The 15,005-nt window shown below is 32.5% G+C and overlaps 1 pseudogene; it reads left to right on the forward strand.

The window, feature by feature from the left end:
- The first annotated feature begins 401 nt into the window (after positions 1-401).
- LOC120158753 lies at positions 402-3,886 on the forward strand (annotated as a pseudogene).
- Positions 3,887-15,005: the final 11,119 nt, after the last annotated feature.

A 15,005-nucleotide genomic window follows, 5' to 3' on the forward strand; every position in this document is an offset into this window, starting at 1 on the left:
TCAATCAAATCTTTAAGGTGAAAATATACCTAAAGTTTTTGTACTTTTCTAGAAAAAAAAAAATCTCTTTTATACTATTTTTATATTTATTGTGTTCTTTAAATTTTAAAAATTGAGGGTAAATTACAAATTTCATCACTAAACTTTACCTTTTATCCTATTTTACTTACTGAACTTTAAAAGTTTCCAATTTCCTCACTTAACTTAATACATTAGGTTTTTTGGTCACTGAACTTTACTCTCTCTCCTATATCGGTCACTCTGCCGTTAAATAATTAACGGCGTTAAAACTATCGTTTTAGAAAAATAAAATTTTTACCAAAACGACGTTGTTTTGCATTCATATAACTGTCCATTTTGACTTCGTTAATCATTTAACGGCCAAGTGACAAAAAAACCAAATGTATCAAGTTCAGTGAGAAAATTGAAAAGATTTAAAGTACAATGAGTGAAATTGGAGAGAGAGAAAAGTTTAGTTACCAAATTTATAATTTATCCAAATATTTAATAGGATTCTTGAACTTACGATTCTGTCGTTTACGGTTACAATTCTTTAAGAGGGATAAAGCCAGTTCCATGAAGTTACAATGATGCCGAAATTCTTCCTTTTCTCCTTTTAATCTTTATTGTTCGTGTAGATTTCACTCTTTCATTTTTTTTTGAATTTCACTGATTGCATGAGGAGATGGATAGAAAAACTGGGTATTAGTGGTCACTTGATGGCAAGTTCATTGCATTTACAGAGGTTGATTATTGTGAGATACCTCTTTTTAGAATTATGCACCAAGGAAAAAGCTCAGTTGGTGTAAAGGCACATGAAAACCATGCATATCCTTTTGCATGGGCTTCAAAATGTCAAGGTTCGGCTTGGGGGTGGTGTCCACCTGGATGAATCTTATCTGTGGCGGACCAACCAATGATGATGAATATTTGGCTAGAGTCCATTGGATACATGGAAATTTTCTTACAACGCAAATCCTAAATCGTTCTCACTCCAAACTAAAGGTCCTTAAGTTTGATAACAAGACAAGCCAGAAAAATGTTTTGATGGTTGAAGAACTAAAACCTTGGATTAATCTATATGATTGCTCTGGACAAAGGAGGTTTCATCTGGGCAAGTGAAAAAATAGGATTCAAACATCTTTATCTGGATGGTTGAGCAAATTTCCGGTATAAACGAGGCTGCAGGGCCTGTATATTTCACTGAAACTCTCAATGGGCTAAGTTATGGCCGAATGAAAATTCTACGTTGCTAGCTCCTGTCAGACTGTGTGAGAATGCAACCATAGAAGCTGAGAGTGATGGAAGGTTAGTGACCTGAGTTAGCAAATGAGGAAGAAGACGATAAGAGGGAGAGATGATTGAAGAAGCTTTTATTAAACAATAGGAAAATACTCATCTTACAACCCAATACAAAAGGATGGCTTATATAGCCCAAGTAACCAACAAACCATTACAAACTAATAATAACAAACTAATAACAAGCTAATAAAAAACCATAACAAACTAATAGCACTCTAACATTCACCCTACTTTTCAACCTTTTAATTTTCTTCAAAATGAACTTGCTATTAGAGAGTTGGTCAAACAAAGAATGCAAACTTAATAAGCTGGAGTTCAACCGTCTTGCCGTCTTGATGAACAATTTACCGAACAAATTCTCTTTCCCCTAAAACATCTTCTTTCTTCAACTTTCCTCGGCTTTTCTTCTTCTTCTTTTGAAGAGTTATTTTTCATCTTCACTATTCTTCCTCTTCACTTATTGGGACTTTTGTTTTGTTGGAAGCAAGGCGGTTAAGCTACGAGTGAATCAGACCATCAACACTTTGTAGCAGCAAAACCACAATACGAATGAATAACACGAGTAGTAGTGAACTAAAGCAACCAAATATTAACTAAAACAACTAAAAAAATTGACATCTGCAACAAGCTCCATTGAAAAACCATCAGCAAAACTGGTAATCAACCAAAGCATTAAAGAGAAACATCAGACTAGTTAGATCTCATCCAGTGGTTACGTTTATCTGATAGCCTCCAGTAAATTCAAGTTTGTTTAAACCACAACCAAGATGAGACAGTCCACACCAAACGAAATTGAAACCAGGGAAATACAACATCAACACAGGGAAACGTAGAGGGAAAAGCTAAGCAGCAAACTTCAGAGTTACTCATTCAGACATTTCTTCGACCAGTTTCTAGGCATGCAGATTGATACACATCTGTAAATAAATCTAAGAAGATTCCATAGAACCATGCCATAACAGAGCACCAGCGTTCAAGAGCAACAGGACAACAAATTCAGCAGAATCCAAACAACAGCAGTTGCATGCAACCAGGAATCTAAGATCTAATGCATCCAGAGCATCGATGCTGTGCATGCACGCTAAACTATAGAAACAAGAGGAATAATATGAATCACAAGCATGTGTCGATCTCAAATTGAAAGGTAAATGACAATATAATTGTGGAGGTATCTCTCAAACTTAAGCAAGCCGGATTGAACCAAAACCACATGGAAAAATAGCAACATAAGTGCCCAACACAAACCAGATTATAGCTCCAAGAACCACACTCCAAAAAAATAAAAACGAAGAATCAAAGTACAAGAATAACCATAAAGGTATAGATCTCACCAGAGAAACAAATCGACGATTCCAGATCGTAGAAATGCAACATCAGCCAGAAAAAAACAAAGGAACAATGATGAATTAGCAACAAATCGCACGGCAGTGGTAAAATCGGCTCCAAAAGGCAGAAGCGAAAGAAAAACAACATTAGGACTGTTGGCGAATGATACCATGCGAGAATGCAGCCATAGAGGCTGAGAGTGATGGAAGGTTAGTGACCTGAGTTAGCAAATGAGGAAGCAGATGATAAGAGGGAGAGATGATTGAAGAAGCTTTTATTAAATAATAGGAAAATACTCAGCTTACAACCTAATACAAAAGGATGGCTTATATAGCCCAAGTAACCAACAAACCATAACAAACTAATAACAAGCTAATAACAAACCATAACAAACTAATAGCACTCTAACAGACTGACTCATGGCAAGGGAAAACATGTATTTGTGCTTGATCATCACAAGTGGAAATTTGTTAATATTCATGATTCATCGATACGACCCCTAGGGTTTCGTTATGCAACTTGATTGATGGAAGTGTAATATCGTCTATTTATGAGCCCCCATCCCTTATTTCCAGGCTTTAAAAACTTTAACTTGCCTCCGGTGACAATTTACATACAGCACAGGCAAATGATGGTACCAAATTATATGGGGCTTTATATAATCCGGATGCAACAAGATTTGGACCCCCACCATACAAAACCATGGTAAGTGTTTATGGTGGTCCTGGTGTTCAGCTTGTTCATAATTCTTGGATAATTACAGTTGACATGCGAGCACATTACTTGCGGAGCAAAGGCATTTTAGTTTGGAAGGTTTGTATTTCCAGCATTAACAACTTATTGATAATATTTAGCTAGTGTGCATGATTTCTATAGGTTAGCAGTTTTTTTGCAGACATCGATCTTATGCATCCACCCCTTTAGTTCCTCGCCTAATAAATGCTCTTTGCAGCTAGATAATAGAGGATCGGCAAGACATGGACTGGAGTTTGAAGGCTTTCTCAAAGGAAACATTGGCCGTGTTGATGTTGGGGATCAGCTCACCGGTGTTGAATGGCTAATTGAACAGGGGCTGGCAAAGCCTGGCCATATCCGGTTGTACGAGTGGAGCTATGGTGGTTATCTCTCAGCCATGGTGTTGGCCAGGTTCCCTGATGTTCTTCAATGTGCCATCTCCAGTGTTCCATTCATGTCATGGGATGGCTACGACACACTTTACACCAGAAATACATGGGTTTCCCATGGTGATTCATATTGATTTATTTGAGCCTATTAGGACTACTAACTTGGGTGGAAAACAACATGCTTTTGTGCTTGTTGATGATTACTCTAGACTCACATGGATTCTTTTTTTTAAGTACAGGGATGAAGGTTTAGATAAATCTATCTCTTTTCAAAAATAAACCAAAATGAAAATGTTACTCAATTTCTAGTGTTAGGAGTGATCATGGAACTGAATTTCAAAATCTTGGTTTTGAGCATTTTTGCAACTCTTCTGATATTAGCTATAATGTTTTATCCTTTAGAATCCCTCAACAAAATGGAGTTGTTGAGAGGAAAAATAAAACTTTAGAGGAAATGACTAGAACCATGCTTTATGAAAATAATTTACCAAAACATTTTTGGGTGGAAGCCACAAACACCACTTGCTATATTATAAATAGAGTAATAATTAATTATATTTTAAAGAAAACCCCATATGATCTTTTTAAAAATAAAAATCTAACATTAGCTATTTTCACCCTTTTGGATGTAAGGGTTTTGTTTTGAATAATGGAAAAGACAATCTTGGTAAATTTGATGTAAAAAGTGATGAAAGAATCTTTCTTGGATATTCCATGAACTCTAAAGCTTATCGAGTTTTTAATCAAAGAACTTTAGTGGTAAAAAAATTTATTCATGTTGTTTTCAATGATAATCCATTCCAAGAAATGATTTGTGTTTTGATGATGATGTAGGTATCGTAAACTTAAATGAAGTTGGTGAATCATCATTGCAAGAAGTAAAGGATGCGCAAATTCAATATGCTCTCAAGAATCTAACTCTAGAGGAAATTGAGGTCTCCTACCCAAGGGAGTACAACTATGTCAAATGTGGTGAAATTTTGGGGGATCCATCTAAAGGGGTACCACTAGATCTTCTCTTAAAATTATTTTTAATTTTGTTGCATTTATTTCATCCATAGAGCCAACAATATTAAAGAAGCCTTAAATGATGAACATTAGGCTATTATTATGCATGATGAGTTAAATCAATTTGAGAGAAGTCAAGTATGAACAGTAGTTGAAAGGCCTAGTGACAAATCTATTATAGGTACTAAATGAGTATTTAGGAATAAATTAGATAAAGATGGTAATGTAGTGAGGAACAAAGCTAAACTTGTTGTTCAAGGTTATACTCAAGAAGAATGAATAAATTTTGATGAAACTTATAATCTTGTAGCTAGGGTGGAGGCAATTAGAATGTTATTAACATTTGCATGTTATCATGGTTTTACTTTATATCATAGATGTTAAAAGTGCTTTTCTAAATAGTTTTATAAAATAAGAAGTGTATGTGAAAAAAATATCCCTGTTTAGAGGATTCAAAATTTCCAAATCATGTTTTTAAATTGATAAAAGCTTTATATGGTTTAAAACTACCTCATAGAGCTTGATATGAAATATTGTCAAATTTTCATGTTTAAAAAGGTTTTTCAAAAGGGAAGGTTGACACTACCTTATTTATAAAAAAAGTAAAGGTAAATATTTATTAGTAGTTCAAGTTTATGTTGATGATATTATTTTTGGATCTACTAATGATATTATTTGCTAAGAATTTGCTACGTTAATGCAAGGTAAGTTTGGGGAGCATGATGAGGGGATCTCATTCTTCTTGGGACTCTAAATCAAGCTAAGTACATCAAAGATATGCTCGAGAAATTTAGATTGGAGGATGTGAAACCCTAAGCCACTCCTATGATCTCATCTATAAAGCTTAAGAAGGGTGAAGAAGGTAAGTGTGTAGATATTAAACTTTATAGGTCAATGATTGGATCCTTGTTTTATCTTTCCGTGAGTATAACAGACATTATGTTTAGTGTTTACTTATGTGCTAGATTTCAATCATGTCCTAAAGAATCACATTTACAAGTCATTAAGAGAATATTTAGACACCTTAGAGACACTTCTAGTATATGACTTTGGTATCTTAGATACTCTAGCTTTAGCTTGCATGTCTTCTCGGATGCGGATTATGGAGGTTGCTAGGAAAAACACCTTCGATACTTGTCAATTCCTTTGTAACATGTTGATTTCTTGGTTTTCAAATAAACAAAATAATGTAGCATTATCAACCACCAATGTGAAATGCATTTTGGCCAGTATTTGTTATGCTCAAGTTTTATAGAAGAAACAACAACTCATGAACTATGGAATTGATGTAGGTATCATTCCTATAAAGTGTGACAATACTAGTGCTATTTGTCTCACCAAATCTCATCCAACATTATAAAACTAATCATATTGAAATTAGACATCATTTCATTAGAGATCATATCTCAAAGGAATATATAGTTCTAGAGTATTTAAACACCTTGCATCAAATAGTGTATATCTTTACAAATCCTTTAGATAAGGAAAAATTTTGGACACTTAGGAGAGAATTATGTTTAACGTTCTTACCTTGACTTGGTGTTTAAATATTTTATGCACTTTTATGAGTTTATGAAAAAACATGTTAAATGACTTATTTGATGCCTACTATGCAATTAGTTAGGGGGAGTTTAGGATTATTCATTAAAATTTATGAAGTGTTCAAAGTATGCTTTAATATGTATTTGTTTGTTTGAATTTTTTTCTTTGCAAATTTAGAGCTACCTATATCATTATTGATGCTCTAACGTATGAATTATAATTTTTGACCTTTTGGTGCCCTTTTACCTAGAAATTCATATGACTTTAGCATTTATAGATGTTTTTTTTGTGAAACCTTGTATGAATGAATGAATGCTAGTATTTTGGTCATAATATTTATGTCTCATATGGTCACATGTGTCGTATGTGCTTAATATGTGATAAAAATGACTTTTTAATACTTATTTGCTCATATTTTTTTTTATCATTTCATGCATTTGGTAACGGTATTGTTCATCCAGTACCGATATTATTTTTTCCTCAGTATCGATATTGTTCATCAAGTACCAATAATGTTCATATAACATTGATAGAAGTATTGATACTATGTATCGATACCAAATTCTTCCAGCGTTGGAGTATTGGTACTCGTTAAATGAATATCGATACTCGTGGTCGGTTTTTTTGTTAAAACACTCAAAATTTCCAAAATTTTTCATTTTAACAAAACCCTTATACCAGCTGTCAAGAACCCTTACCCCTCTCTAAAAAGTTTCATCAAAATCTTCATTTTTTGGGTGGAAATCACGTCACTTCTCACATCTATCTCCTACATTCATCATCAAATTCGTACAATCATATCTATCTCGGCTCAAATCCTCATATTCAGAGTAAAAAAATTGCAATCTAAATTTTTTAATCCGATTTTTGTTTGATAGTTAATAGCCACTGTTAAATTCTTGTTTGGGTTTTGTTTTAAACTCATTTTCATTCCCTATTTAGTTATTTTATCATTCTAATTTTATCATTTTCCTAATTTTCAAAAACCTTAACTACCTAAATTTGGGGATTTTCATTTTTATACATAAATATTAATATTAATATTTTGTGTTAACATTATATATACTTATTGTATATTTTTTCCATTTCATTAAAACAAATTAGTCAAATTTTTGAATAAAAAAATCGATTTTCTTTTTGTTGTTTCATTTTACTTGTTTATATATATTTACCTATATTTATATATACCTATATACATAGTTTTTTATATTGTTTCACTATTATATATATATATATATATATATATATATATATATATATATATATATATATATATATCTTTCTTTACTATATACAAATATACATTTATAATTTTCTATATATATATATATATTCTCTTTAAACACATATAAAAAAGTTAAGACCACTATTTTTTATTTTTTAATTTATTATTCAATGTCTTGTATTGTGGACTCATATTGAGTTTTGGGATTGATATTAGCATACGTATATGTTGGGGGGTTTAGGTTTTATCCCAAAAATGTCTAAGCATCCTCATTCTTCTCAAGCTCATTCACCTCTTTGAGCCCCTCCTCCTCAAAATCCACCACCCAATCTTATTCTTAACCCTAATCATGACCCAAATGAACTCACTACTCAAAATTCATGTTTTAATAAACTGGGTCGTACCGATCTTTATGAGTGTATGCCCTCTCTATCTACCATGATCGAGCTTAACTTCAATATATCTTATGATTTTCAATTCTTGGAAGCTAAACAAAACTTTTAAAGTCAAACCTATAGTCTATTATTAGCTTGTCTATATTTTTTATTCCAAATGTTGTATGTCTTCAGGATGAGAACTAGCCGCAAATGACCAGTATTCACTCTTATCTTTTGAGGTGATGCATTACTATAGATGCCTCTTCCATATCATGAGACTTAGGCTTAGAGCTCAAAGAAATAGATCATGAGAATGATTATGTAGATTCCCTTTATGAGATCGGTAAGAGTGCTAGCCTCTTAGACATTCATGAGTGATTACTGCATCTCATTGTCTCTTGATGGTTTCGACCATCCAGAGGTAAATTCTCTTCCCTTCATAGAATAGACATTTGCTGGATCCATTTCTTTTAAACAAGAAACAAATAAATTTCCCCTAAATTATCTTCGGTGAGCTCATTGACATCATAAACAACTTACAGTCTAAGAAATTTGATACCTTAGTGTATAGTTGTCTCAGTTGCTGCTTCTTTTTCAAAACCGGTCTTAATGTTGATCTAGATGTCACTATTTCCTTGACCTCCTATGTCGATCTTAAATCTCTTTGCAAATCGAGATGGGAGCATATTGGAATGACTAAGCAAAGAAAAGGAAAGCAAGCAGTTGGTTCTTCTTCTGGAACAACTTAGCCTTAGTACGATGATGTGATGCATCATATTGACGATCTAGTGAATCGCATTCCTGACGATCCTCCTCAAGTCGGTGGTGAGGATGCAAGTATGATGCCTCCTTACTTTCAGACGTTTACGAAGATGATAGACTTGAGGTTTGGTACCATGGAGTCTCACTTCTTTACTTTGGGGACTCATGTTTCTGAGATAGATTTTAAACAATTGGGGATAGAGTCTCATATCTCGGAGATGTCATCCTAGCAACGCTCATTGTAGTTGATTTATATGGATTTGAGGCACGACTATCATACTCGGTTCGATACTTTGAAGGCACATATCGACATGATATTTGATTTAACAAAAAGGGGGTGAAATGTTAGAGTAAAGGGGAGTTTTTTATTTGGAAAAAAAATATAAACAATTTTCAAAGGTTTTGTTGTATAAAAAATGAGGAGATTGTTGAATCATGCTTTGATATACCAAAAATTAATACTTTTTAAAAAAATATGATTATTTTCTATTCGATTGTTAAGATTATATTCGATTCATCATTTAAATATGGAAATTCCTTTTAAGGTTAAAAACTCCTTTTTTACTCATTACTCTATTGAAAATTCAAGTTATATATTGGAAATAATTTTCAAATATTTTTACAAAGGGTTTATGATTTTAATCAAGTTAAAAATCAATTTTTAACCCTTTAGTACTGATATTGTAAGAAAAATATCGATATTATTGATACGATACCGATACTAGTATCAACACAAATATCCTAAAATTGTGAAGTAGTACCAATACTTCAAATCGCAGTATCGATACTTCTCATAAAAGAATTGATACTCAAAATGAAAGTACATATACTCTCTTTAAGTTTTTGACAAATGCAATTTCCAGTATGCCATTTTAGTGTCGATACTCCTTCATGAGTATCGATACTCCTTCATGAGTATCGATACTCCCAATCCCCAATGTCTACAATTTTGTATTTAATGCAGGCAATATCGATACTCTAAGCACGAGTATTGATACTCTAGGCATCTGGGCAGCATTTATTGAGAAAAACTTCTTCCCAACGACTTTATTAAGTCCTAAAAATGACTAGTATTGAATGAAGAGGTATAAAGACAAGATTCTAAGTCATATGTGAATATAAGAGATCAAATAGAATGCTAAAGCAATCACAAAGAGTAAACAATTCAAGTCAATATTCTCATTACTTTCAAAAACACTTTTGTACTTCTTTGTTTCATTCTTTCAAGTGTTATATTTGTTCTTAATTGTGCAAACAAATTCCTTGTTAGGGATTTTTCAAATTTTACTATTTTTAATTTCTTCTTAGGAATGTTGTACACTTGAGACTTCAAGGTATAAGTTTAAGTGTGTTGTAAGGTTACACCTTGTCCTAAAAGGATTTCAACAAATTCAAAAGGTTTGAACAAATTAGTGAATTTGTTGAAATCCTTATTGTAGAAGCTAAGGTAGTGGATGTAGAATTCATTGAAGAAGTTGAGTCACTCAAAAATTGCTTGTTTCAAATTTTTTTATTTTATTGCAAAAAGCTTCCATCAATCTTTTAATTGCAATTTACCCCATCTTGGCCATTCCATTAGTTTGATTGACCCAACATGACACTTACATGATAGTTCACAAAGCTTATATGATAATCTATAATGTTGATGTTACAACTCACGATGTTATTTTGGCATTACACGATGGGCGATGATGTGGTAGATGAGTTTAATTAATTGTTTTACTAAATTTGAGAGCCTAATTGATTTTTAAAAAAAGTTTGAGGACTTATTAATTTTGTTTAAAAACCAAGGTATAATTTAAATTTAAAATATAAATAACTATTAAGATATTCAATACATTATATATAAAAATATTACAAAAATAAATTAGTAAAAAATTAGTTTAAGAACAACATTGAGTGTAAAAAATTCAAAAACCATATTGATTTTTTACAAACGTTTGTGTAACACCTCAGATCTCGGGTTAAGTGTTTTGGGCTAACCCGAGATGGACCTTGAATAAATTCTTTAGCTTTTGGGAAGCCTTGACTCAAATTGAAGTGGAATAAGGCTTGGTTTGAGCCCAATAGTTATTAAAATGGAGGATTATGAGAGTTGACCAAAAGTGGAATGACCAAAGGAGTAATTATACCTTTTTATGTTCAGAAGGCTGAAAACCAATTAAGATTGGTGATCTCACGTTCTATTCTCCTCTTTTTCTTACCATTCACTTTGTCTTCTTCTTATTCTTCCTTATTCCCTCTCATTTTCTCCCAACTTAGGAAGAACAAATGTGATAACTTGGTGATCTTACAACCTTAGTTTGGATTTCTAAAGGTAAGATTCATAATCTCCATCTTCATATCTTCAAATTAAGCCCACAATCCATTCATTCCACCTTGGTTCCCAAAATGTGGATTTACTTGGGGTTTTAGAAACCTAAGTAATTTCAGCTCATTTTAAGAAGATTTGTACCTCTAGAAACGTTTTAAATTCTCCTTTAAGCTTCCCAAAAACGTTAGTTACCCTTGCTTTGGTTTCTTGCTTAGTAAAAGAAGTTGAAGAAAACTCCAAAGCTAAGGGGAAAGAGAAGCTCACTCTTGGTTGAACCATGGGTGTTTCCAATAGTCTAGACATTCAAGGTAACTCACTTCTAACTCAACTCTACTACATGCAGATCACTAGGTGAGTTTTGTTAGGTTGCATGGGTTATGAAGCATGTTCATGGTAGATTTCATCTTGTGATGTTTCCAGCATGTTTATGGACTCTTTATGACCCCTTAAATTCATACATAAAACTTTAATAAAGTTGGGATCCTCAGTAGGACATTTGGAATAGAAAGTTAGCCTCTTTCGTGCTTAAAACATGATATTTTTGGCACGAGTATCGATACTGGAAGAACAATATAGATATTGTTCTTCAGGCGTTAAAAAAAGGATTTAAGACAAAGTATCAATACTTCTTCATTGGCTATCGATACTGAGTGTATGGTATCGATACCCACAGGGTGATATCGATACCAATATCACTTAAGGGATTCCAGTATACAATTTTGGTATCGATACTCATGGTAGTGTCGATACCAATACCGAGACTCTCGATAGGGGTATCGATACTTAGGTATTTTTCAAACATCTAAGCTAAATTTGGTATTGGTACTTAGGCTAGTATTGATACCACAGACTAGCAGTATCGATACTTCAGCTAGAGTATCGATCGAACTATCGATACTAGCCCTTGTTCTCGGCCATTAAATTAGTCAGTAGTATCGATACCCAGAGGTCAATACCAATACTGAGGGGCTTAGTATCAATACCTACAGATAGTTTTTAGGAAAGAAACCCAAAAGTTTAAAGGATAGAATTGAGGGATCCTATAATACTAGAATACCATGAGATAAAATTACAAGTGAGAACAATGATTAAACTCAGAACAGTTAGAAACAATAACAATTATGATGACATAAAACTAGCATTGCATGATACCCGGGACACAGTCAAGACACTCGAGTTACTTTAGCATAATACAACATTCAGTTGGATATCCCATTTAGTGCCAAGGCACTTAACCGCCAGCTGGGCGCATATGCCCCAAGACTCGACGGAGTAAGTTGGTCGAGTGTACGTTTCTAGTGCAATTTCGGATCTTACCCCAGAAGGGTATTCATGCATGCTAGAGGGGTGTGTGATCTCCGAGATGCAGAACCCTCAGCAACGCCATGATGCCCGCCACAACATAGTAGATCAGAACCCCTCATGTCTTTATACTTGTGGCACTAGCTAGTGCATTTAGTGAATGCATGTAGTATAGTACAATTATTAGTGAGGCACTAAACTTTTAAGTTTAGCATTCAAAATGTGTTTTCATGCCCAGGTTCTTATTAGGCCATTCATGAGGAGTTATCATTGTCAGATATTACAATGCAATAATTCAGATTAGCCAGAGAGTATTTAAAGTACGTCTTGGGTCATTCTTAGAGGGCATGTACTATTTATGGACCCTTTTGTATTCAGTCGTAACTCTTTTGATTTAAAATCAGTATTGTATTATTTGATATTTTGGGGGCTCCCCCGTATTGCAAATGATATTAATATATTTTATTTTATTTACTATGGATGAATTTTATCAGAAGCTTTATAGCCAATATATTTTAAAGAATAATTTTTGGTTAGACACTTAGGTGGTCTCGTGTGACATCATAATTCAGTGATTTTCAGGTCATGCTGGATTAGGGTGTTACAGTTTGAGATCTTTAGATACAATTAAATATAAAAATATTAGGATAAATTACATGTTTACTCATTGAATTTTACTCTCTTTCCTATTTCACTTATCGTACTTTCAATTTTTTCAATTTGCTCACTGAACTTTAGATATTGAACTTTTTTGTCATTCCGTCGTTAACTTTGTAACGGCGTTATAACATGGCAACCTACTCTAAAACGGTATCATTTTAGATTTCTACATAAAATCAAATTTAGTTCAAAACTACGTTGTTTTGATTTCCTATAGAAAATTATTTTTTCCCATTTCTTTTTTTATTCTTCTTCTTCCTTCTCTTTTTTCTCTCTCACTAAACTAATCTAGAATCCGACCACCATATTAGTTGTCGATCTAACCTTTGTCGGCCACCATAATCGGAGGTCGATGAGTCAAAATTTTCATCAAACTAATCTAACCCTTTTAGACGTGAATCCATTGTTCATTTCGAATGGTTAATGATGAAAAATCTCTCAATTTTCTTCAATGAAATTCTTGATGCTTCTGTGGAAAATAAAGGGGATTCAACTTTTAATCTAGTTGTTGTCAATTGGTATAAGTTGTGCTATCACGACTTAGGAATAAAACTGAATTTTTTAGAATCCTTTATGTGGGAAGTTCTTTCATTACTTTCTACGAAAAAAGTGAGTTGAAGAATGCTTGTTAGGTGTTTGAAGAAATGCCTGTAAAGAATGTAGTTTCTTGGACTGTTATCATTGTTGGATTCTCATGATGGCCAACAAATGTGGCTGGTAGTTTTCATTTTGAATGGTTAGTGATAATTTGGGGTTGGAATTCAGTTAAGATTTGAGATTAGGGTTTAGTAATTTTAATTTATTTATTTTTTATTTAAATCCTAGTTAGCATTTAATATTAAAAATTTTATTTAATATCAATATGATGCGGCCTATTTAATATTAACTTATTCCATGTCATCCGGCTGTTAGAAAGTTAATGGTGGAGTGATTAAAAAAGTTCAATGTCTAAAGTTTAGTTAACAAATTAAAAAATTGAAACTACGATGAGTAAAATATGAGAGAGTGTAAAGTTCAGTGAGTAAGTGTGTATTTTATCATTAGAATGATTTAAACTTGATTAAATTAACTTAAAAATCTAGATTTCGTATTTTTTTAATTTTTAAAATTTTAAAACAAATTTAATGAAAATATTGAAAACATTTTTTATATTTTCATATTTTCACTTTTTTTTTGTTTCTATTTTCTAAAATCATTTTCTAATTTTATAATCATACACGTTTTCTTCAATGTTTTCTATTTTCTAAGAAAATAAAAATAAAAATAATATATATTTTTTATAACTATTCTTTCATTCTAAGAAAGAGAACAAAGCATCTCCTCTTTGGTTAAGGAGAATTGTGTGCGAGAGTTGTTAATAAAATATAAGATTTTAGGGTAAAAGTATATAAATGGTCCCTCAACTATAGGAAATTATTTTGTTGAGTCCTATGACTATTAAAAGTTATAAAGTGATATCTCAGCTATAGGTTGTTGCTTTGTTAAATCTTCTGATTATTAAAAGTTACAAAATGATCACTCAACTATTCATATGTTTCCAACTTGTCCTTTTTCGTAAAAAAGTTGACGACAATATGAGTTGAATGTTTACATGTTGATCTAATCACAAAATCTCAAACGACTGTCATGTCATAGTCAACATGTTAACGTCTAGCTCAGACGATCGTCAATTATTTAACGAAAAATGATTAGTTTGGAACATACGAATAGTCAAATGACTGTTTTGTAACTTTTAATAGTCGGACTCAACAAAGTGTAACCCTATAGTAGAGGGGCCATTTGTGTAAATCACCCAAGATTTAGGGGGTACAATTAGGTTCTATATTTTAGTGTATCCGATTGTTTGTAGATTTTCTTAAATAATATATGAATAACATAAACATATCAAACAGAATAGCGGTGCATGTGTCCTCAATTGATATTATTATTACTATTGCACGACGATAAGATAATGGTGAAGGAATTTGGAAAGGATATTCTTTTACTTTTTTAAACTTATTCTCGAATTCTAGAGGGTTATTAGTGTTTTACATTCGTCTTGTTCTATCAGTAATCAAATGATT

This window comes from Hibiscus syriacus, unplaced genomic scaffold (assembly GCF_006381635.1).
Source record: "Hibiscus syriacus cultivar Baekdansim isolate YM2019G1 unplaced genomic scaffold, ASM638163v2 tig00111330_pilon, whole genome shotgun sequence".
Taxonomy (NCBI): domain Eukaryota; kingdom Viridiplantae; phylum Streptophyta; class Magnoliopsida; order Malvales; family Malvaceae; genus Hibiscus; species Hibiscus syriacus.